The 25,082-nt window shown below is 43.0% G+C and overlaps 1 protein-coding gene across 1 annotated transcript in view; it reads left to right on the plus strand.

Moving 5' to 3' along the window:
- Window positions 1–1,386: 1,386 nt before the first annotated feature.
- Window positions 1,387–25,082, plus strand: part of RhoGAPp190 (Rho GTPase-activating protein 190) — a 228,577-nt gene continuing 204,881 nt past the window's right edge. Inside the window, exon 1 of the mRNA XM_071696915.1 lies at window positions 1,387–1,707. The gene's annotated coding sequence lies outside the window, so the exon portion shown is untranslated. The remainder of the gene's footprint in view (window positions 1,708–25,082) is intronic.

Below are 25,082 nucleotides of genomic sequence, written 5' to 3' on the forward strand. Positions count from 1 at the left end.
CTGGTTTCAGTATATCATGCAAGACAATTAAAGATCCGATATTTCCAAATCAAGCCATTGTTCGTATGTTCTCGACGCTACCTCACTGGGCGCGAATAACAATCAGGTTTTAAAACTATATACAAAAACTGGCAGATTACCGGACTGGCTATTGACGTACAGGTCAATGGCCAGACCATCATACCCAAGGGTCAAACAGCCATGACAATAGTCGTTAATTCATGCTCACGAGGGTAAGAGAGTCCGGAAAAATATGTGAATGAAATTATGCTTCGCAAAACTTAATGATTTCAGCTTTTCAGAAATGCTGTGATGTAATACATAATTTCCCAGAGTGCAGGAATAATAGTGCGAGAGATGGAGGACGTGAACTATGACATACAGAAGGTGTGTAGACAACCCACATACAAGGAGAAACGAGCCTAATGGGAAATAATATAATCAAACAAATAATAATGGTAATTAAAGAAAGTACTTGCATAATAAACGAACATAAAAACAACCTAGGAATATATACCAAGAGAATACGATGCAATGTCTTTTGATTATTTGGTTAGCGACATGTTTATGGAGGGGATGTATAAAAAAAAAGTGAAAATTCAAGTGAATGATGCAATTAACAAACGCTTAAAATATACTTTTGTTGCATCCCTAAGATTATATATATTAGGATTCACCGAGTTGCGAATTTTTACATCCACAGCTACACAAAGACGCATAAACAAAACAAAACAAAAAAAATTACCCGACATTTTCTGGTACAGTTATTTTCAATCGTATTTTTAAGATCCGAAATTCAATTGTAGCGTTTGATCAAGGTTAAGAAAATTCGAGGTGAAGCATGAGTTATATTGATTTAATGAAGATGAAGATAATAAAAGAAAGATGGCTTTCAACACGAGTATTATACTGTGTCAAGGGAATCTACTACTTGTTCTTGTTATTACGAAATCGTAGACCTGTGAAACTTTGACAAAGCTTTTATTTGAGATCATACTGTGATTCGAAGACAATATCAAAAACAAAGAACGAGAATTTCATAAAATAACTTTTATTGATCAGTGGAAACAGGTACTTGAATCTAATATGTTTGAGATTACTTCATATATTGTTTGATCTTTCCCGACATTTAGGATAAATTCAAATCCATCCTTTTAAAAACATTTTTATAAACAGCAATCAAATATTATAGTGTTTCTCTTGGACGTAATTTGTGCATTTTGAAATATTTTAATGAATAACTTATATTTAGGCTCTTAGTGCCAAAGAGGCAGTTGACCAATAGAAAACCTCGGAACAACTCGTTTGGCCCCGCCCTGTCGTTCCATTGTTACCAAACACTGTATTACATAGCCCCTGTGCAATCACACCTTAGAAAAACCAATTTCCCTCAATAAACCAGCGATTTAAGCGGAGATAGTCAATTATGATGTTTTATACGGTGTTATTCATGTATTTTCCACAGGGAGAGTCTGAGGCGGAGGATGTAAATATTACAAATAAATATCCAGTCCATCTTGGTTGGCAACAGTGTGTCTAACATGGCGGAGTGTCGCTCGCAGTGCCAGTGAGTGCGGTGGTGTTTCTTGTTACTCTCACTGTCTGTGTGTTGCTTTCCCCTCGTAGCAGTGCCTGTGCGTTATTTAACTCCTCCCCGTGAACTAAGAGAGCCGCCAAGTGCGCTGGCGATCCCCGTGGCGCCCTAAGGTGAGTGGGAAACGCAGGTGAATTCATTTTGCATTCAATCATCACCATTTGTCCAATCGATCATGAGTCGGGAGGTGAGGTGCAGCGTCGCCTCTAGCCTGGTGTAGGTTGGGCCCCCAACCCTTGGCCCACCTCCCCTGCCTGCCCTTGGCCCACCTGGCCCACCTCGTAACCCTGCCTGGGCCAGAGATTGGACGGCTAATATGGCTTGGCCGCCCACTTTGACAGGGCCATGTGTGGGCGAGGGAGACTGCCTACTGTATCCCTTGTTGTATCGACTGCTGTTGTTGTATTGGGGTAACCCCCCCTCTCGTGTGCCACCCCCCATACTGTATCCCCTACAGCTGCTGTAGGCTGGTGCTGCTGTATTAACCCCGAACGATTTATGATTTTTGGGGGGAAATAAATTCGAGGCTGTTTGATGTATTATCTACTGTTGTAGTTGGTGATGCTGTATCCTTGTTTAATGCTGTTGTTGCTGTATTATATGCTGATCCATTGTATGCTATCGTATTCATAGCCGATGCTGTATTAATGCTGTATTCTCTTTGTATCTTCCTTAGTTATTTGCCGTATATATTGTATTTTATTGTATAAGCCTATTGTATCGTATAACTTTTATTTCTTTATTTTGTATTGTGTCTGCTTTTGTTCTTGCTGTATTTGTTTGTTCTTACTGTAACGACAACTGATATGACTATATCTACATATTTTGTATCTACCGTTATTATTGCTGTATCTGCAGTTGTATTTGCTGTATCTACAGTTGCAGCTGTATATATTGTTTGATATTGTATCTACCGTCATTGTTGCTGTGTCTATTGTTACAGATGTATTTACGGTTGATTATCTGCAGTCGTTGCTGTATCTACGGCAAATGGCAGTTTCTTCCGTCATTGTCTATTGTTACAGCTGTATTAAGTTACTGACTGTATTTGCAGTCATTGTTGCTGTATCTACGGTTATATATGTATATTCGGTTACTGACGTAGCTTCCATAATTGTTGCTGTCTATTGTTACAGCTGTATTAAGTTACTGACTGTATTTGCAGTCATTGTTGCTGTATTTACGGTTACATCTGTATATATGGTTATTGACGTATGTCATTGTTGCTGTCTTTTGTTACAGCTGTATTTACAGCATTTGTTACTTTATCTGCCATTGTTGTTGCTGTATCTATGGGTACATCTGTATATATGGTTAATGACATTGTATCCGTCATCATTGTTGATGTATCTTTTGTTACAGCAGTATTTGCTGTTGACATTGCATCTATATTCATTTTATTTATGGGTATTGACGTATCTACAGTCATTGTTGCTGTATGTATGATTATAGCTGTATTTATGGGTATTGACACTATTTACAGGCCTTGATATGTCTACGGGTACAGTTGTATTTACAGTTGACGCATTATTTACAGTTCTGTATCTGGAGTTACAGATGTTTTATGGTTTGCGTGACCTCTTGTTGTATACCTTCTGTTGCTGTTCTATCCACACGTATTATTGTTCTCGTATCTACAGATGTTTATAGGCATCTATAGTTTTCTTGCTGTATGTACTGTTTTTGCTGTATCACTACTATTTGCTGTACCCATTGCAAAAAAAAAAAGAAAAGTCTTAAGATTTTCACAGCTACTGTTGATCTCTTTTCAGAGTTTTATAGTTTTACTCTTCCGTTAGATCTTCCCTGGTGTATTGTGATTTCATTACGTGATATTGTTCAGTAAAAGGTGATGATGATGGTGTGTACAGACGACACTATTTCTTGGTGTTTATTCACTCGTGAGTTAGTCACAAGTGAAACGTTTGCTTCTGTGCAGATGAAATTAGAATATTTTGAATATAGCTGTGGAGCTGTGGGGAACCCCTGGAAAAGTGATCCTGAGTAATGCCCCATGATCCTTTTTTTTAATAACTGGGCCCAGATGTTACATTGCAAATGGAAACACTTTTGGCGAGGCTGTTTCATTGTTAATTAACAGAAGGGATTACAGTGTGTTAAACCTGTCTCAAAGGAGTCCAACTTGACCCTGATACTGGTTGTAGCACATCTTTTGAGCTGCAAGATCCTTGAGATAAGGGTCCTAGGCTTGTGTAATGATGATAATGATATACTTATCTTTGACTTCCTGCCTCAAGGGCCTTACGACATGCTGAATTGGAGCTTATAATGTCATAGGGGTGGGTTATGTGTAGAGTTCAGAGAAGAAATTATAACTCGTGCATGTCTGGGGAGACATATACCTGTCATAAGCCATGCTACAAAGACTACTGGTACATTTCACACGTAGTGGGGTATGCTTTGGACAACACCCTTTCCTACAGCACTGTAAATGCTTTTTGAACAGATTCCAAAACATGTACTAAGTAGCCTGGCATTCTTCTCAGATGCTTTAACATCACCTGCATTGGATGACCTGTTGTCCCACCCATTGTATGGCGCTGGTTTCCTGAGTGCTTCAGGCGCCTCATAAAGATAGAAGGAATTTGTGGGGCATAAAGTAAGTTAAGTATATATATATATATATATATATATATATATATATATATATATATTGGTACATATTTGTATACATGGTGTAGTGGTTTGTGTTGCTCTGGTTCATCCATGGACCCACTTGGGTTTGAATCCTATGTGAGGCACTTGATGTACAGCCAACTTGACTGTAATTGGGTGCATGCCTTAGATAGGGGTATTTGCACATCTACATAGTACCTTTATACAGGGTTTTAAGTTGGAGCCACACAGGAGATGAAACACAAAGGACTGAGTGGTTTCATGGTAATCCATATCTTAAGGGATTCGGAGATTGTATCCCTCAAGATGTGAATTATTTCGAAAGCACTTGTATCTTTGTTTTATTTTCCTTTTGGGTACCAGCATATTCCTGAATTCCTGAATCGTGTCCTTTTTTGTGATTTACCTGCATATATGTGTTCTTGGTTAAGAGATGATGCAACATGAGTATAAAACTCTCTCCAAAACACACAAGTAGTGAGCAAAAATGAAAATTACACACACACACCACACTCCTTGACTTGAGCTTGCCCAGTGGATAAGCCGGCTTCTTGAGCGCTATGGTAACCTCATAGAAGGGAACCTTTGGGTATAAAGGTAGATACTCTAATATATGCATAGTGGTATATATTGTAACTATGTATGTACATGTTTATGTAAGCGAATGTATTCATGTATTATGTTAATGTAAACCCTAGACCCTTGTTTGCAACTCCTGTAGCTTCGAGGTTGTGCTTCATGCTGGAGCAGGGTAAGAGTGTCTCATTTGTGGCAAGAAGGTCCTCGTTGATGCTTTACGTTTAACCATCTATTGACGATAGAATTTCAGCTGACAGAAATCCAAATGCAATGGTTGTCAATTTTTCTTAGCAACAGTATTGCATTCTTTTGTTGTATAGGATTATCCGTGATTAAGCGATCGGGCACATTTGCAGCTACTGTCCTATACTCTAAATCAGTTTTAGCATCCAGAAAAATTCAGAGTTGTGGGTTGCTTTGTTTTAATTGCTTGCTATAGTTTTATATCTTGCTTTTGTTATAGCAGCTGCTGTATTTGCTGCACCATTTACTGTAGTTATTACATCAGAGTTACTGTACCATCTACTGTAGTTGCTGCATCAGCTGTTGTAAGTGTTGTATTGCCTCCTTTTGTTGCTGCATCTGTCACGCCGTCCACAACGTTTCTCCATCTGTCTTGTGGTCCACATTTTTACTTTTGCTCCTGTTACAGCAACTGTTGTAGATGTTTAAGTTGTGGGTGTTCCAGTACCTAGCGATGTGTTTGCTGTTATGATTGCTTAATGAGTTTTTATAATCATTTGACTGCATATATTATTTCTCATTGTGCTGCTGCTGCTGTTTTTTTCTGTAGATATTATTTCTCCCTGTGTGCTGTTGCTGCACTATGCTATTTATGTTGTCGCTGTTTTTCTGTACATTGTTTGTATTATTGCTATGCTTTGATAGATTAATGTATACAGTTATGTTTGGTTCATGTAAGTCTTTATGTAAGCTGACGGAGAATGATACCTGTATTGAAATAATTATGGTTCAGTACTTGAAACTGGAAGGTGTAAGCAGGGATCTTTCTTTTCTACTTTGCAGTAGTTCACATTGCCCTCGATAGATTATCTAATGTATAAAATTCGTACTTTATGAGCTTGGGTAATATTTTACTTCAGAGTATTAATCGGCAGGGAACAAAACACTTTGGTCATGAAAATAAACTCCTGCGTATATTTTTTCAACCATATGTACTGTATTTCAAGGGGGAGATCTACATAGTCCTTGAGAGGCATGAATTTGCCTTAAAGACATGTATTGACACGGGTATGCTTGCAGTCTTTTTATTTGAGGGTGACAAGCAGTTAAATAGCTTTCCACTTGCCAAACTGGTCCATCAGCTTTTTCAAAAAATGAATAGGGAAGAATGTACTTAATTGTAGTAATTGATGGTTTACTGTTTCTTTCAAATCATGGAAGCCAGACTAAACATTGATAACTTTGTAAACATACCTAAATTGGTGACTGAAGAGGTAGTTTTTGACAAGTTCCATAGACTAAAGATTGGTTTTAACTTTTCTTCTGGACTCTTCCACATAGAGGTGAGAATTGCAAGACCCATCCCTGTTGTCAGCTTTCAAAATTTACCCTTGTGATGTACCTTAAGTTGTTGAGAAGGCTGAGTTTGATTTAGTAAAAGCTGTGTTTGCCATCATGATGTTTGGATGTAAAATAAGTTTTAAGAAGTTCAGATGAGGAAAATTAGTGAGAGCAGTAGAGGAGGATTATGGTAAAGTTGAAGAAAATTCGTGTGATTTTATTCGTAGATATTTTATCAAAATTGGCCAACACATTTAGCTCTTGTTTTAGAGGATAAATCTGATATTTGCACAATGGAATTAAAGTCATGTAATGTATCCATCTCTACATTGTTATTACCCAGTTAAAGTGGTGAGGGGCTTCAAAGATAGGTTAGATGAATAGAAAACCTGTAACCAAGGGGATGGAGGCAAGCACTGTCAAATCAGCAATAAGAGCTTCCATGAAACATAATAATTTTCACATATGGTATAGCTTTTATGTGCAGAAACAAATCGTATTTGCCAGTATATTTGTGTAGGTTCCGTACTGGTACGCATCAGTAAATTGATTCTTTATAGCATTACTTGCTGTTTCTTTGAATTTAGATATGAAATGCTATTATTGCTGATGTTTTTTTTTTGCTTTTAGTTTCTTGAATACATGTCCCAAAGGTATTGAATTAGAGCTCTGTTTAGGCTTGATTATGAATTGGCAGCGAACAAGAACTTCAGGGTAAAGGGGTGAGAGCTCGTCATGAAAGAGGAGACACCGTCACATTAGGTCAGGACAAGATAAGGTTTCCGGTCAATAAACTTTGTATCACAACATTACGGATTTGGTTGAAGATAACGTACTTGTGGAATTATTTCTTTATCTTTCATATCTCGTGAGCTGTGGTGACATGTTGCTAGTACATTGTTTTCATCCCAAGAAAATCAATCTTGGAGGTTTTCTGAAATTTGCATTAATGATGGCCTTCTTTGACTTATTGTCTGCATTATATACACTGATTTATTTTTGTAGATGTGTGCTATTTTCTGTAGTGCATCATGGTTGCTGTATTGATATACTTTCCAGTGTGTTCCTTAAATAAGGGTTGAAAGAACTTGTTAAAAGACAATATTATACATTATGATTCATTGTTGTATTCCAAGGTCCATGAGAAATCAAAATTTTTAGTTTTTATTTTCCAAATGAATGCATGTGGCAAAGTATGCTGGTCCATGTTTCATTTGTGAAATGGTGGTTGCACCAGCATGGCTCAGTGGAGATTGAGACAGCTTTAAAGAATGCTTTGATGTCATTGATTAATTCCCACAAAACACCACAGAATAATTTAGTAGTTTATGCTAGATATGCACTTCTTAGTGTTATGTGATTCCCTACGTTAGTGTACAGTTTTGATTACATTTTGGTTGTTAAATTGTAGATTTTACATTGTGTCTTTGAAATCTTTTTATCTAACTGTAGCAAGCAATTTAATTCATACTTAATTTAGTTTAGGTTTGGTGAGGATAGAGAAAAGATTATGAAAACAACTCAAAATGTAGCCAAACAATACAAAACAAAATGAAAAAAAATCAAACCATCTAGGTGAAGTGAAATTTAGAATTTAGATAAGCACATCAGATTTGTTTTCTGCTAGTTGAAACAAACATTTTGATAAGGTTCTCATTTATAACTGTGTTTGTACAAGAGTATATTAAGATATTTATGTACAGAAACATATGATTAGCCCTTTGTTAACTTTAGAAAATTCTTTCTTTCAGGTAAATCGTCAGAATGCTGTTTGTAAGGGCGTGTATATTGAAGGTAGGGTGAGTTTATTGTTGAGTTTGTAAATTTTATGGCACTGATTGAAGGAAATGTTTTAGGTGTGAGTTTATAGTAAAAGAATTAATTGGATTTTATTTTTACTGAAGAATGAATGTTGTCATAAAAACAATGGAAAAAATGCTTCATTTGCTGAGCTCATGAAAAATGCCCTTTTTATATTCCTTATTCAGGAACCAGTTTGAACTGATGTTCAGAAATGTAATTTTAAATTTATCAAATTATTTCTTGTGTTTAAAGGAGGCTGGCCTATGCATTAAAGATCATCACATTGGTATTTGGCAGAGTATTGGTATATCGTTATGTAATGGAGCTGGTAATTCTGTTTGCCTTTAATTATGAGAAGGTAAACATTTACATGCATAACTATACAAATATTCTTAACTTGGGTGATTCTATACATGAGGGAGCACAGCATCTTATGTAAACAGAGGTGACAAAAGTAAAAAGTGTATAGATTTCAAAATGTTATAGAACTGTTTCACTGAAACTACCCAAGATTGTGCATAGGGAATGTAAGGTATGTCTTTTATGTTTTGTTGTCCATCATTATCTTGAGCACTAGAAAAATGTCATTAATAACCCATTGATTGTTGTGGATCCAACTTCTACATTAAATACTGGTCTTGACTGTAATGTAAGGGAAGGATTTGACATTTCTGAGGAAGCTAAGATGGTATGGATTTTAAATCTATAACAATTGGTAGGTGAAGAGTTTTAGATGTCCGATTGATAACCACACGAGAGAGTGGTGTCATCTGCAGAGCATCTCTCTTTACTATTCTCTTTGTCACTGTCTAAATCTGGTAGTACTATGAATCGTACTTAAGCTCATATTTTTACCTTGGTTGCATTTGGTTGAACGTCGTCAGTTTTAGTTCCTTTTGTTAGATAATTATATGCTTGTTGGAAATTCATTGCTACGACCTTTTTCTTATATGAATCTTTGATTTACTTTTACCAAGCCAAGTTGACAAAAATGGTCATCAAATGCCCTAACAAAGTTGATGAAAATACTGGTGTATCCATTCTCTTCCTTTCACTGGTCTTATAAATTTAATGAAGTAGTTGGTGACTTTGTACTTTTATCTGGTACATATCCATGTTAGCCTTCATCTGTATGATTGTTGTTTATCAAGTATTTCATTTTGTGGATTTCTTTTATTACTCCATTGCTTTTATTTTGTCATGTTGGATTAATTAGTCTGTAATGTTTTGGTAAAAACTTTGGTCTTCTCTTTGCTGAACATATGGTGTACTAATTTCATCAAGGCTTTGTCTCCTCAATGACATCATTGGTTTTACAATTGTCATCTGGCTATTTGAGGAAGATGGCTGTTCTCCATCCAAACTTGTTGCTGAATTTTACTTAAATTTGTCCGTTGCTATACTGATGTTAACTGGTAACTCGCTAGCTGTATAGGTATTTTGATAATGCTGATTTCACATTTTGTCGAGATTTTTGTTTGTTTTCTGCACACTGAATGCTGACATGTTGATCAGTTAGCATATTGCATATTTGGTTTGTGCTTTGTTTCATAGGAGAATGATACCTTCGGATTTTGTTTTGTTCTTTCACATTTTGATTGTCTCGTTCCTGTTGTAAGAATTATCATTATATTCTTATCCTGTGTGTTTCCATTAAAGTCATTTTTTGATCTGGATTTTATGATAATTATTTATATACATTTAAACATAGGATCTTTTAAGGGTTTCTTAGATATAGTTCTTTTGTTCTTTGAGTTTTATTTTTATCTTTTAAGGCCTAATTGCTGGGTTTATTACTCTGATAGCTTAAGCCACTTATTCATGTTGCTTTCCCCTATTACTAATTTCTTGTTTATTTGTAAGGTTGCTCTATGTGCCTCATTCTTATAGCAATTTGTATTGGAATGTTTTATACTGATAGATCATTTTATTGTTTTTCTATGTTGCTTTAGTTGTTAGACTCGTGTCCAGAAAGGGTTTGATTATTATTGTAGTTGTTCCAATTAGACCTGATAGTTGCTTGGTGGTGTTTTTCATAGCCAGGCTGCTTATGAGTTATGGCATCACATTTCTCCATTGGTAATGTTATGATTACCATTAACATCGAAGACCCTTTCTCCATTGGCTCCTGCCACCTCAAGGCAGTACTGTAATCTTTTGCAGGAAATTTATGGATTCTTTGGAATGAAAAGTTCTTTGAGAAAATTGTACTCCAATGATACAACCTTGCAGAAGGTAACTTTTCACTCAAGGTGTAGCCAGAAAGCTTGTGGAGTTCAGTAAAGTCTGATTCTTTAATATTCTTTGCATTGATTTGTCCACTACCATAGTCTTTTTGTGACCTTTCTAATACTTCCATTTGCACGGCTGTACACGTCATTGCTTTTACAGATGTTTAGAATAGCATTTCTCTTTCCTGTAACATACTGTAGCTTGTTGCTGCCCTCATTAGTCCTTATGGATGTTTAACGCTGCATTTCTCTTCATTTGAAGGTGTTAGATCTGTTGTAGTTGTGGCAAATGTCCGAGTGAACAGCCTCACATTTGATATCATTAATATGTCCTCTAAGGGTCAGGGGTTCTAGATTGGAGTGGTTAATTGCAAAATGGCACTGTTTGTGTCTACTTTCTTTGTTGAATGTGAACTTGCCCGTCTCATTCTTTATTCTGTGTTGTCTTGTTTTCCTTTCTTGCTTTTGGTTTTTGGGTTTCGTTTACCTTTTTCAATTGATCTTTTGTTTCATACATCTTTAGTTTCTTGTGTAGTTCTGTTGGGCTTTACTCTGGAGTCATTAATAGTAGGTAAGACTTGCATTTAATGTCTCAAGATTCAAAGCTGAGCAAGTATTGCTGAGGAGCAGTAGAATAGGGGAACAAAATTTTAGGTTTCATTGGTAGAACATTCAAATTCATTTTGAATGCTAATCTTCAATTTTTACAATCTGTGTATTCTCACATGAGAAATTGTAAACTTTTGGTCATCCTGCTTAAGAAAAGATATAGAATAGTGAAAATACATCATAAGGCTACCAAAGTGGTTTACATACCAAGAAGCAACTCCTGTGAGATATTGCTAGGAGACTTAACTAAGGAAAGAGAAGGTTAAGAGGCACTTTGATAATCAAAATAAAAGGCTTAGACAATCCTGATCAGATTAAGGATTATGGCTAGATAAGTTTCATTTCATTTTTAGCAGTGGGTGCAAACTCATGGGCAAAGAATTTTCTGTACTACAGATAATGCAGTTTTTTTTTTTCCAATATGATTTTTAACATATGGAACTATTTGCCTGTAAAAGTAGTTAAAAGCAACACCGTATATACAATTGAAGTTAAGTCGATGAGGGAATTAATTTTTGCTCCAGCAGACATAAAGTTTCTAAGTTTATCTACTTTGTTTGTGATCTCTATCACAAACAACTTCAGAAGGACCAAGTGGTCTATTATTGTGTATTTCTTTGTATTATCCTCATTTTTTCTTTCTCCCCGTGTGTTTAATTTTCCAAATTTTCACCTTTACTGTGTAGAGTATCTTCAGTTTCATGAGTGGCCTTCCTCTTCAAGGAAAAAATTTTGTGGGGAAAATGTTCCAGACTTGTAAATGTGGAACTCTTGATTCACCCTTATTTAACTCAATCAAGTCTGAAGATATTCATTTTTTATATCTATTCAGTCGCTTTACATTTTGAGTTTCCAGTGTATTAAATATTTTAGAGTAATTTTTTCTCATTTCATTTGAGGCTTTGTTCCTATGTTTCATCACCATGAATAGAGAAATGGAGTTGAAGTTGGTAAACAAATACTGTAGTTGATTGGTTTATGATGATTTTCAGAAAAGAAATATAAATCTTAACCTTTATCAGGTGCTTTTGTATAAATAGTTTATTAGTCAGTCTAAGGCTTTATCAATTATGTAAAGAGAGTATTGTTTAAAAGTACCCACAGTGAGAGAAATATACGTCACCTTTAGAACTTGCAATGAAATCGGTATTGAACGGCAGAGAGAATAAAGGTTTGTACATGAATTAACAACAGATTTAATCTCTGTATTTTTATCATTATTATTATTGTAACCCTACAACCTATTTTACTGGGCACTAGTGGCTTCAGAACTGTGGTCTGTTGAGGAGCAGGGTCAGATAGGCCCTTTTTGAGCAAAGTATATTGATATCACGGTACTCTTTTCTCTGTGCTGAAGTAATGAAACCTAATTGAAGATGACTTCACACTCATAGTATCACCACTTTCAGATGGAGTCCATTAATGCCACAGAGTTGATTTATACTTCGTGATACTGATTAACGGATTATAGAAAAGTACTGGAGAGTAGGGTAATACAAATCAACGAAATATTTAGCATCAGCATCCTGTGCAAAGAACCTTTAGGCATACTGCCATTAAAATTTAGACTAGACATCTGTTTGCTCTGTTTATATCATAGAACCTCTTTGACCTATTAGGTTTTACCAAACAGCACCTGAGTTGTTTAGTGAAATATTCCTCTTAATTTCGAGTGCTGTAGAGTAATACTCAAACAAGAAAGTAGCAATAACTAGCAATGGAGAATGGTGAATCTTCAGAATCCTTGACAAATTGATCACAAAGTAAAAACTTTAACCTGGAAAGATGTAAGGTATTGCAGAAGATGCTGTCTTATAGACAGGCATATAATACTCGCATCTCTTGACCACTTCACGTATTTTTATGATATCGATAACTCAAAAGTATAGCCACCTTTTAATGGACTGGAATATATGTAAAGATAACATCTGCTTGCACTGATTCATATGAAATTGAATACTCTTCAGTGTTCATTTTTTTCACATTCCTTCACTACATCTTTTATATCTTCAGCTTTACCATGTAGCCACTTCCTTTATAGTTGAATGTTATTACCTTTTGGCTTTCTTCATCCCTCTCACAGTTGAATTGTACCTGATATGGACGCCTTTAAGAAAATCCATTTCATATGTCACCTGTCTGATAGCCATAGGTGGTTTCAGACCCTCCTTGCTCTACCTTAGTGAGTTTTAAAAGTATACAAATCATTGCACTGCTGTATAAGAAAGGTTTCTCCATGCCCTCCCTTTGATTAGCTTATCAGGCCTCCATTAGTGTAGATGATTATCACCCTTCTCTAGTATCGAATTCAGACTCCATGTGGCCTTTCTTGGTCATTGTATTGAATATTTTAAACCATCATAACTTTTTCATGTCCGAATATTTTAAACCAATATAACGTTTTCATCTGTCCTATCATCTGTATTTCTTATTCAAGCTCTCGTATTTATATTTAAATGCATCTTGTGTGTTCTGTGCGTTTGTTTGTTTTAATCTTGTTCCAATTCCATCTGTAGTTATGTACCATTTTCATCATATTATTCCTTAACTTTTCATCATTTCTGTCATATAGTATTTGAGAGTTTATTTGTAACTTCCTGTAGACCATTTGGTCCATTGTGTTAGACGTTAAGTGCACTGTGTGCTGTTCTCATGCAAATCTCAAGAGTAGATTATATACAAATGAACAGATCTGTAAATATGAAATGAAATTGGTATTCATTCATTCATATACATTTGGGTTTCAAAAATCCGCTCCAGGAAAGAGGTTTGTAAAACTGCAGATTGTGAATTAGCGCAGGAAGTACACTTGAAGTCCTGTAACGTAATTGGATGTAGTATGAATGTTCATACTTTCACACACACATGTATATATGTATATGTATATATTGCCTTGTGATTCTGTAAGTGGCTTTGTGGTTAATGTTGTCCCAGGCAGACAATTGTGGTTGTGCTGGCAATTGTTGGCAGTGCAAAAGGTGGCAGGAGTGTTTCTTTGCCTTTTGTGGTGGTAGAAGTAGTGTTGATTTTAGGTCTAATGGTGGCACTTTTTTTTTCTAAAGTATTTGTTGGTAGTGATGGTGGTTACCGTGTTGGCATTAAAGGTGTCTGGTATCATGATAGTGTTGGCAGGAGTTTGGACTGGAGTCATGTTGATCACAGTTTTGACTTAGTTTTGGCAGGAGCGGTGGTGGTACCAGGTTGTGGTGTTATTGCTGTCGTGTTGGCAGATGTAGTAATGGAATCTTAAGGCGAGATGTTGGTAGCCCATGACGTTGGCAATATTAATGGTAGTGGTGGCAGAGTGGCTAGTATCAGTACACTGGGTGTGGTTCTCTGGTGTGTGGTTGGCAGCCAGCCAGTATGTGTGTGGTGGGTGTCGGCAAGGGTGGTTGTGGTTGTGTGGGTGGTGATTGTGGTGGTGTGGTAGTAGTGGTGGTGGGTATTGATCCGCAAGTCTCTCCCGCCGCGGAAGAACTCAGCTGCTTCCCCCTCCTAAACCCCCCACCCATCACCCCCTCCCCTGCACACACACACACACACACACACACACAATCATATATATATATATATATATATATATATATATATATATATATATATATATATATATATATATATGTAAACACATAAGAGCTAGCTTAGAGACATGCTGACAAACATGCAAATTTCTCTCTCTCTCTCTCTCTCTCTCTCTCTCTCTCTCTCTCTGCTGTGGAATGCTAGTGTGAAAATAGAGAGATATTAAAAAAAAAAAAAAATGGCCAGCTATGGGGACGATGGGACGGGAACAAGTTTCTCAAAAGAGAACGTTCTGAGTACACTAGTAGGAAGCTGGTTGGGGGTCCTGGTTCATGACGGCGGGCCATCAGGTGTGTGGTACAGAAGGACGGGTATTATCAGGTGTGTGGCACAGAAGGACGGGTATTATTAGGTGTGTGGCACAGAAGGACGGGTATTATCAGGTGTGTGGCACAGAAGGACGGGTATTATCAGGTGTGTGGCACAGAAGGACGGGTATTATCAGGTGTGTGGCAGAAGGACGGGTATTATCAGGTGTGTGGCACAGAAGGACGGGTATTATCAGGTGTGTGGCACAGAAGGACGGGTATTATCAGGTGTGTGGCACAGAAGGACGGGTATTATCAGGTGTGTGGCACAGAAGGACGGGTATTATCAGGTGTGTGGCACAGAAGGACGGGTATTATCAGGTGTGTGGCACAGAAGGACGGGTATTATCAGGTGTGTGGCACAGAAGGACGGGTATTATCAGGTGTGTGGCACAGAAGGACGGGTATTATCAGGTGTGTGGCACAGAAGGACGGGTATTATCAGGTGTGTGGCACAGAAGGACGGGTATTATCAGGTGTGTGGCACAGAAGGACGGGTATTATCAGGTGTGTGGCACAGAAGGACAGGTATTATCAGGTGTGTGGCACAGTGTAGGACTCCCCTTGAGGCGTCCCACCAGTGTAGAATCCCCCACTACCCTGGTGCAGCACAGATAGGTAATTACGTATTTGTAAACAAACACACGCGGGTGGGGGGGGGGGGAGGGTGTTGCTGTATCCTGGCGTGAACAGTGACGTCACCAGTAGCAGCCTGGCGTGAACGGTGACGTCACGGGAGGGAGGTTGCGTCATGGAGACCTCCCCCCTCCCCTCCAGGTGTGTGATGGCACTCTGTATTGCTGTGTGTGATAGCTTTTTTTCCCCTCTCTCTTTCTTCTTTGCAGGCTGAGTGTGTGTCGGCCTCCAGTACAGGTGAGTGAGGGCGCTGCTGCTGTTGTTGTTGTGGAACTACTTCCATATGATAATTATAACGATAATTATGATGATAATTATGATGGTAATGATAATTCTCTTAGTGCCCCCGCCTGAGCGTGGTGATGTCCGAAACGGATGATCTTGAAAAAAAAAAGGGGGAGAAATGTCCTCTCTTTGCTCCTTTTGCTGTTCCCACATTTTCGAAAGGTGTTGTAATACAGTAGGAGAGAGTTTCCCACTCTCCTGAGCACACGCGCCCCCGTGTTAGTCATTTATTTACCCAGGTGGTGTGTGGGTGATAAAGTGTCATTTCGACCCACAGGGAGATGTAATGATAATGATAACGATTTATTGAAGTCTCTGCAGCTTGTGGCTGGAAGTCCAGATGGAGAAATAGATAAGGTATTGAGGGTCGTTGGGTGGGTGGGGGGGGGGGGTTGTTAAACATGGAGTTTTGACATCGACTGTGTGTGTGTGTGTGTGTGTGTGGAGTGACAGTTTATTGATGCTAACCACAATGGTTGGCGGGACGCGCATCTCTAGCCGTCTGTTCCAGCTGGGTTGATGGTGGGGGGCCCAGTGCAGCCCTGGTGTCGAACTGCAACCTGGGGAAAGGGGATATCTCCGTCGGTGGCGGGAGGTGTTGAAGGAAGCGGTGTTGGCGGTGAGTGTGGGGGCGATAGAGGATGGAGGATCACTGGTAGAAGCGCTCACGTACTTCCATTGTGCATTTGTATGGAACTAGACATCATGTATGGGGATGGGGAAGCCCCGTGGGAGGCCACAGGTGAGGGACTGGAAGGTGGAGATGACCCCTGGGTAGTGTACAGCCTGTGGGAGGCCACAGGTGAGGGACTGGCAGGTGGAGATGACCCCCTTGGCAGTGTACACCCTGTGGGAGGCCACAGGTGAGGGACTGGGAGGTGGAGATGACCCCTGGGTAGTGTACACCCTGTGGGAGGCCACAGGTGAGGGACTGGAAGGTGGAGATGACCCCTGGGTAGTGTACACCCTGTGGGAGGCCACAGGTGAGGGACTGGAAGGTGGAGATGACCCCCTTGGCAGTGTACACCCTGTGGGAGGCCACAGGTGAGGGACTGGAAGGTGGAGATGACCCCCTGGGCAGTGTACACCCTGTGGGAGGCCACAGATGAGGGACTGGAAGGTGGAGATGACCCCCCCTGGGCAGTGTACAACCTGGGCTAATTCCAAACTACCGAGTTGGGTCGTTAGACAAACCAGGTGTGCCACGTAGGCCCTTATTGCTTGTTGGGCTGCGAAGCCGTATGTCGAGCAGGGTTGGCGAGGCCCCGGATGTTCAAGGTCATGATCGAAAGCCGTGGTGAAATCGGCGAGAGCGAGAACCACAGACATCTCGAGCCTCCCCAGGGGTCACCACAGGTCACGTCTGTGCACCACAGATCACGTCTGTGCACCACAGATCGCGTCTGTGCACCGTCGTGGCAGTGGGTTAGTGGGGCGTGTCTGTGTACGGCCAGGGGGGCGTGTCTTGTGTACGGCCAGGGGGGCGTGTCTTGTGTACGGCCAGTGGGGTGTGTCTGTGTACGTGGGAGGAGGGGTCCTTTCACAGTGGACGTGGGGGGGGGGGGTCAACAAGTGGCTCCTTTCGGGAGTCAGTGTATGGGAGGGGGTGTGGTTGCTCCAGCTGCTGCTCGGAGCGCAGTTTTAGCCCCAGAGCGAGAGTGGGGGCGACTGACCCCGGGCATTTCAGGATGGTAGAGGGGTGTGTGGTGTTGACGGGTCATCCTCCACGCCCTTCGTCAGGTGTGGTGTCACACAGGGCGGGGCGGGGCGGGGCGGGGCCCAGGTGTGTTGTTCCTGTTGTAGCTACACACACACGGGGCCACTTGCCAGTCTGCCTCACATATATGGAGTGTGTCGAGTGTTGGGGCTCAGTCACGTACCGTCGCTGGACAATAGGCCGTCTATATCGTGACGCAGGGCAATATATATACATATATATATATATATATATATATATATATATATATATATATATATATATATATATATATATATGGTAATAATCAGGCATCCCTGTATCCGTGAAGAGGGCAATTTTCACGAGAACGCAAGGTTCGTCTCGTCTCGTTTTCCCTCGGGGCACCAGCGTGTTCCCCAACCACGTGTTCTTTTGTGCCTCTTCTACACACACACACACACACACACACGGACGACCTTGTTCTAAGCTAATCTTAACTACCTTGGAGGCGTAATTGGGGGGTGTTGGTCCTACACTCGTGTTATCGACACGTCCCGCGCTGTCCCTCGTCTCCCACCTCCTCCAGCAGTAGTGGGATGAGGGAGCGTCGTCCCCCCAGATGGGTTGTTGGGAGGCGCCCACTGTGGGTATTCCGTCTCGTGGGAAGGGGGTAGTGTGGGGTGTGTGTGTGGGGGGGCAGCATCGTGGGAAGGGGGTAGTGTGGGGTGTGTGTGGGGGGGGGGGGGCAGCAGCGACAGAGGGCCCAGGTGGCCGGGGCCCCGGGTTGTTGTGTGGGGGACGTGTGTCCAGGGTAACCTCGCAGCTCGGCTGTCCCACACACACTGCTCCTGCTGCTCCCGGCCTGGCACTACCACAGCCACCACAGCCACCCACCACCACAGCCGCCACCACCACAGCCACCCACCACCACCACCACAGCCACCCACCACCACAGTCGCCACCACCACAGCCACCCACCACCACCACCACAGCCGCCACCACCACAGCCACCCACCACCACCACCACAGCCCCCACCACCACAGCCACCCACCACCACAGCCGCCACCACCACAGCCACCCACCACCACCACCACAGCCGCCACCACCACAGCCACCCACCACCACCACCACAGCCCCCACCACCACCACCACAGCAGCCACCACAGCCAATATGATAACCTCAAGACAGGTGGGTAGGTCGGGTGTTGTGGCCCGGCTTGTGGGATGTGGCCATGATCCCCAACGTGTGGCCAGAGTCCCACATTAGGACACCACTGATGGGTGTGGACTCGCTCCCTAAATTGTGGCCAGCGCCCCACATTAGGACACCACTGATGGCTGTGGACTCGCTCCCTAAATTGTGGCCAGAGTCCCACATTAGGACACCACTGATGGCTGTGGACTCGCTCCCTAAATTGTGGCCAGCGCCCCACATTAGGACACCACTGATGGCTGTGGACTCGCTCCCTAAATTGTGGCCAGCGCCCCACATTAGGACACCACTGATGGGTGTGGACTCGCTCCCTAAATTGTGGCCAGCGCCCCACATTAGGACACCACTGATGGGTGTGGACTCTCTCCCTAACTTGTGGCCAGAGTCCCACATTAGGACACCACTGAGAGGGGACTGTGTGGGATGGACGTGATCCCTAAATGTGTGGCCAGAGTCCCACATCAGGAGACCAGCCGTCTCATAGCGAATACCAGAATGGCTTTGGGGTATAGGGCTAAAGAGACGGTAGAGAAGGTCCAGAGGAGGTTAGGAATGAGATGGGGCTGGGTTACAGGGAAGTGAGTGGAGGAGGTCTGACACTGGCCATCGTGGATGAGAGAGGGGTGAGTTGGGGGGGATGTGGATGACCATATAACATCCATCAATATATGAAAACATCCCTATGACGCATCGAGTGAACAGTTCATCGAGAGATGGTAGGGATAGAACAACCAGAGAACAACATGCAAGCGAGGGACGTGTTGGCAAAGATGAACAGACCTTCCCCCCCCCCAAAAAAAAGGTTTATGATTGAGGAGAACAGATGATGATTGGGAGAGACGGTGGAACCCCCCCCCCCCCCACGATTGTAAACCTCCCTCCCTCCTTCCCTGGTACTATGTAGATGGGTTATAATAACAACACGAAGGATTACTGATACAGGGGTGATATTGAGTATCCTACGGGTCGTGTAGGATTGCGTCTGTGGTCGCTGGCGATGAAGATACAGAGCCGTCTGCTTCGATTGCTGTCAACAACCTGTAGGGATGGGCAGGTTGTGCTGACAAGATGAACATCAACAACAGGAAGAGGTTGTAGTTGTGATCCTCTTCAGGGATGGGCAGGTTGTGCTGACAAGATGAACATCAACAACAGGAAGAGGTTGTAGTTGTGATCCTCTTCAGGGATGGGCAGGTTGTGCTCACAAGATGAACAACAGGAAGAGGTTGTGACAACTGCTCGTTCATTTCTTCAGGGGGACAATATAAGCTTCGGGCATAGACCCCCCCTCTGGTCTGTGTTGCGCGAGAGGGTCTGTGTGTGTGTGTGTGGCGGTGGGGTTCAGTGGGCCAAGGAAGGACCCTCGAAAGACGGCGCCCACAGGTTGGCATTGCGTACGAGAGGTGAACGCCAGGCTTTGGATTCGTGCGTTTGACGGTCGAGTGAGAGTGTGTACGCACTTTCAGCCATCGAGACAGCGAGGGACCACGCACTTTAAACCCCCCTCCCCCATACCTACCCCTTACCCCCCCTCCAACAGGATCACCAGGTTACGGGGTTAGAGAGGAGGCCAGGGAAAAGGGGGGGGACTGGCGCAGAGGTGAGTCGCGAGGATGAAGTTGTGGGGGCGGGCGCCACACAGACTTGTGTGTCTGCTGGTGCGCGGCGCATATCAACCCCCCTTGCTCATGGCGACTGAGAGAGAGAGAGAGAGAGAGAGAGAGAGAGAGAGAAGAGAGAGAGAGAGAGGTGGGAAGGGGGGAGGAAGAGATGGTTTCCCCCTTAACCTCCAGCGCCTCTGTTGTGGAACAGATGTGTCTGTGTGAGAGGACCTCTGAGATGGACGCGCTGGAACACCAGCTCTCTCTCTCTCTCTCTCTCTCTCTCTCTCTCTCTCTCTCTCTCTCTCTCTCTCTCTCTCACAGTGTTGTCGTTATTGACCCTCACAGTGGGCCAGGCGTGAGGTAACCTGTGGCCACTGTGGTGGGTAATGGCACAATAGTAACCAAACCTTACTCAGGTAACAACGGGTCCGGTTTATATAATGTCTTGTGTCTCTGTTTAACGGCTGGGGCCCCACAGTTGCTCTCCGTTTACTCTGCCAGTCTCCTGTTACCGTTTGTTTATGATCCCGCTGTTTATCTGGGTTTGCATATATATATATTTACTTCACGACATAGTTCGTGGGTTCGTGTGCTCGATTTCCCGTTGTTTACGAACGCTTATGCAGGGTTATTACGAATTCGTTGTTTACGAGCGCTCATGCGGGGTTATTACGAATTCGTTGTTTACGAACGCTTATGCAGGATCCTCACGAATTCGTGAGGGGTTTCGTTAGCAAGACAGGAACGCAGCCACGGAAATCGTAAGTGATTTCGTGAAGATGGTGATTGAAATAACGGGAAACTCGTCTCGTTGTTTGACTGATGGGTCATATATATATATATATATATATATATATATATATATATATATATATATATATATTTATATTTATATTGTCGGTCTCAAGGGTCGTACAGTTATTGTGTTGCTTTGGGTAATCTCCCACCGATCTTTTTAGTGGCCTGTTCTCCCCGTATTTCTCTCCCCTCCTCCCCATATAAGCAGGTTTACCACTAGCCTGTAGTAGGCAGGTCACATTCCCCTGGGGAGGAACGAGTTTTGAGGTGGGGAGGAGACAACAACCTCCCCACAAAACGTCTTCCCTCTCCCCCAGGAGCCGCCACCTCCTCCCCAGACATCTTGGGGGGTGATAGCTCCCCCGGGGTGACAGCAGCCGCATTTGGTGGTCACTGTTGACAACATTGTGGTGGGGAGGGGAGGGTAGTCACCCCGGGGAGGGGAGGGTAGTGATCATGTACCCGGAGTGTGCCTGGCGTAGACTTCGGAGGTCGTGTAACCTCCCCACAGCTCGGGCACAGATCCCCAGCAGGCCTCTAACCTCCCCACAGCTCGGGCAGGGCTCCCTCCAGGCCTCTAACCTCCCCACACCTCGGGCTGGGCTCCCCAGCAGGCCTCTAACCTCCCCACAGCTCGGGGTGGCTCCCCAGCAGGCCTCTAACCTCCCCACAGCTCGGGCAGGGCTCCCTCCAGGCCTCTAACCTCCCCACACCTCGGGCTGGGCTCCCCAGCAGGCCTCTAACCTCCCCACAGCTCGGCCAGGGCTCCCTCCAGGTCTTTAACCTCCCCACAGCTCGGGCAGGGCTCCCCAGCAGGCCTCTAACCTCCCCACACCTCGGGCTGGGCTCCCCCAAGGCCTCTAACCTCCCCACACCTCGGGCTGGGCTCCCCTTCCCTCCAGGCTGCTAACTTGGGTCGTTGGTCGACCAAGCTGTTGGAAGCTGCAGTGTGCAGGCCCACCTAACCACCACAGTCTGGCTGGTCGGGTCAATTCTGTAAATATCGACCTTACGGACCTCGTAAATTCCTCTCATTTACACGCATTCCACAGTGTGTTTCTGATTGGTTGTTGGCATGAGACGCATTCCACGGTGTTTCTGATTGGTTGTTGGCATGAGACGCATTCCACAGTGTGTTTCTGATTGGTTGTTGGCAGGAGACGCATTCCACGGTGTGTTTCTGATTGGTCGTTGGCAGGAGACGCATTCCACGGTGTGTTTCTGATTGGTCGTTGGCAGGAGACGCATTCCACATTGTGTTTTTTTGGACCATGTCATGTCTGTTGGGAAGGACTGTATTTGAGTGTAATTTGGCGATCATGTCTTTGTATTTGTCCATGTGTTAATGATGATCCCGTGCGCAGTGCCGAGAGTTGTACAATCTCAAGTGATTACAGTCGTTCCCTCTAGTTTTACGGATCTGTTGTGAACCTCCTCCACTGATGTCGTCTCTGATGCCATTTTAGAGTGGTGTTGGTGCACACCAGGACTGGATTCGTAGTAGTGGTATTAGAGGTTTGAATAACTTCTTCATTTGTCTCGTCTTGAAAGTCTGCAGGATCCATCCTACCGTATTTCTGGTAGAGCAGCAGTTGCTTCCACATGTACATTGAAGGTAGTGTGGTTAAGTCCGAGGTGTTCCACGCAGTTCATGTCTGTGGGTTTCTTCTGTATTCTGTAATGACGGGGGGTCTGTATTCTGTGTTGCCATCTAGCGGAAGTGAGAACTCGTCCCCTTTGGGAAAAAATAAACATTGTCTCTACTGGCCCAGAGGAAGACTCATGTTTATATATATATATATATATATATATATATATATATATATATATATATATATATATATATATATTTTTGTAATTTCTCTCAAAAGTTTCATAATCATACGTCCCTTATCCTCTACAAAGGATGAATGGAAACTCTCTATGCGTCCTCTAACGAGGAAGTGAGCTCTGGTGTGTGTGTGTGTGTAAGGTCGGGGTATTGTTGTTTAGGGAGGGGAAATCGTCTGGGTTGTTTATCTTTAAGATTATTTTATTGCCTCGGTGAATACCGATTCATATTGGTGGTGGTCAGTGGAATCTAGCTTGTACGTGCAACGTTGTGTATGTCTCCCGTTCCTTTGTGTGTTGTGTGTATACCTATCGTTCTGTGTGTGTGTGTGTGTGTGTACCTATCGTTCTCTGTGTATGGGGCCAACGCTATGGTATAGGTCTGCGCTCCCTTGATGTTTCGTCGTGCGCATGAATGAATGTAGTTTTGTTCCATTGATGGCTCGTGTGGCACCCCTCTGAATGTAGGGGTGTGTGTTCGTGTGTGTGTGTGTGTGTGTCACACATTACGTGTGTGTTCTATGGGAAGAGTGATGGCTGGTGTGTTATTCTCGTGTGTGTCTGGTCCCTCTTTATTTGGTATTGGAGAACCTGTCGCCCATTTTTGAGAATGGCTCCTGTGTGAAGAGCATCTGTTCGCTCTAGTTGTTCTAAGTATATATAGTTGACACATGGTTCATGCCAGCGACCATGGGGATTTACCAGGTTTTCACCCTTATGACTTAACAATAGCTACATCTATAGACGAATAGAAACTTAACTAAACAATTGCCTTTACGCAGAGCCCCAACATTGGAACTTGTCGCATCCTAATGGTTTTCATAAGGGATCCGAACACAAACACACACACACACACACACACACACACACACACACACACACACACACACACACACACACACCCTCCTCACCAGCTTGTTTGTCCCATCTTGTAATTGGATCTGTCTTAGATCGAGAATAAACGTTTGTGATGGTTGAAGCTAACGTTTGAGATGACTGAAGCTGTCTGGGTCTCTCTCTTATATCGAGAATAAACGTTTTGAGATGGTTGAAGCAAACGTTTGAGATGACTGAAGCTGTCTGGGTCTCTCTCTCTCTCATATATCGAGAATAAACGTTTGAGGTGGTTGAAGCTAACGTTTGAGATGACTGAAGCTGTCTGGGTCTCTCTCTCATATTGAGAATAAACGTTTGAGATGACTGAAGCTGTCTGGGTCTCTCTCTCATATTGAGAATAAACGTTTGAGATGGTTGAAAGCGGTCTTAAATGCTCTTACCTTGTTCATTGGAGTCTGTAAAACGTCTGATAAAAACTGCATTTGTCTTTGTTTTTGTGTGTGATTGAAGACCCCGTTATTATTATTATTATTATTATTATTATTATTATTATTTGTTATAGAGTGAAGGACCCATTTCACAAAGGTCCATGTGTACGAAGGGTGTAAAACACGTCTGGGTTCAGACCCGTTGTGTGTTGGGGTTGGAGACACGTGGTTGGTGGTGGGGATGGAGACACGTGCTTGGTGGTGGGGGTGGAGACACTGGTGTTGGGGTTGGAGACACGGGTGTTGGTGGTGAGACACTGGGGATGGAGACACGGGTGTTGGGGGTTGAGACACGGGTGTTGGGGTAGGCGGTTGGAGACACGGGTTGTTGTTGGTGGGGGGAGAGTTGGAGACGGAAGGTGGTGGGTGGGTGTGGGTGGAGGAGGAGGACGAGGAGGAAGGAAGGAGGGGGTTTGGTGGGGGGGATAGCAAGTGTTACAGGAGAGGTGTGTGTGTTGGGGTGGGTGGGTGGGGGTGGGTGTGGGTGTGTTGGGGGGGTTAGAGAGTGGGCCAGACAAGACAGGAGCGCGGCAGCCACACACCAGATCAATAGACGCTAATACACACACACACACACACACACACACACACACACACACACACACACACACCACTGTTGTCTTTACCTGTTGTCTCTGTTGGTCGAGTGTGTGTGTGTATGAGACCCCCCTCCCCCCCTCCCAACGTGTGGTGTTGCCAGGTCTGACTTCCCTGGAGGTGGAGGAGGTGGGGGTAGTCGTCAAACGACTTGTACAGGTGGAAGGGTCAATTTTCCGGTCAGATCACGCAGGCAGACGACCTTCTCGATATCTTTGTATGGCTCTCTCTGACCTTCCACTTTACTT

The sequence above is a fragment of the Panulirus ornatus genome, chromosome 61, assembly GCF_036320965.1.
Source record: "Panulirus ornatus isolate Po-2019 chromosome 61, ASM3632096v1, whole genome shotgun sequence".
NCBI lineage: Eukaryota > Metazoa > Arthropoda > Malacostraca > Decapoda > Palinuridae > Panulirus > Panulirus ornatus.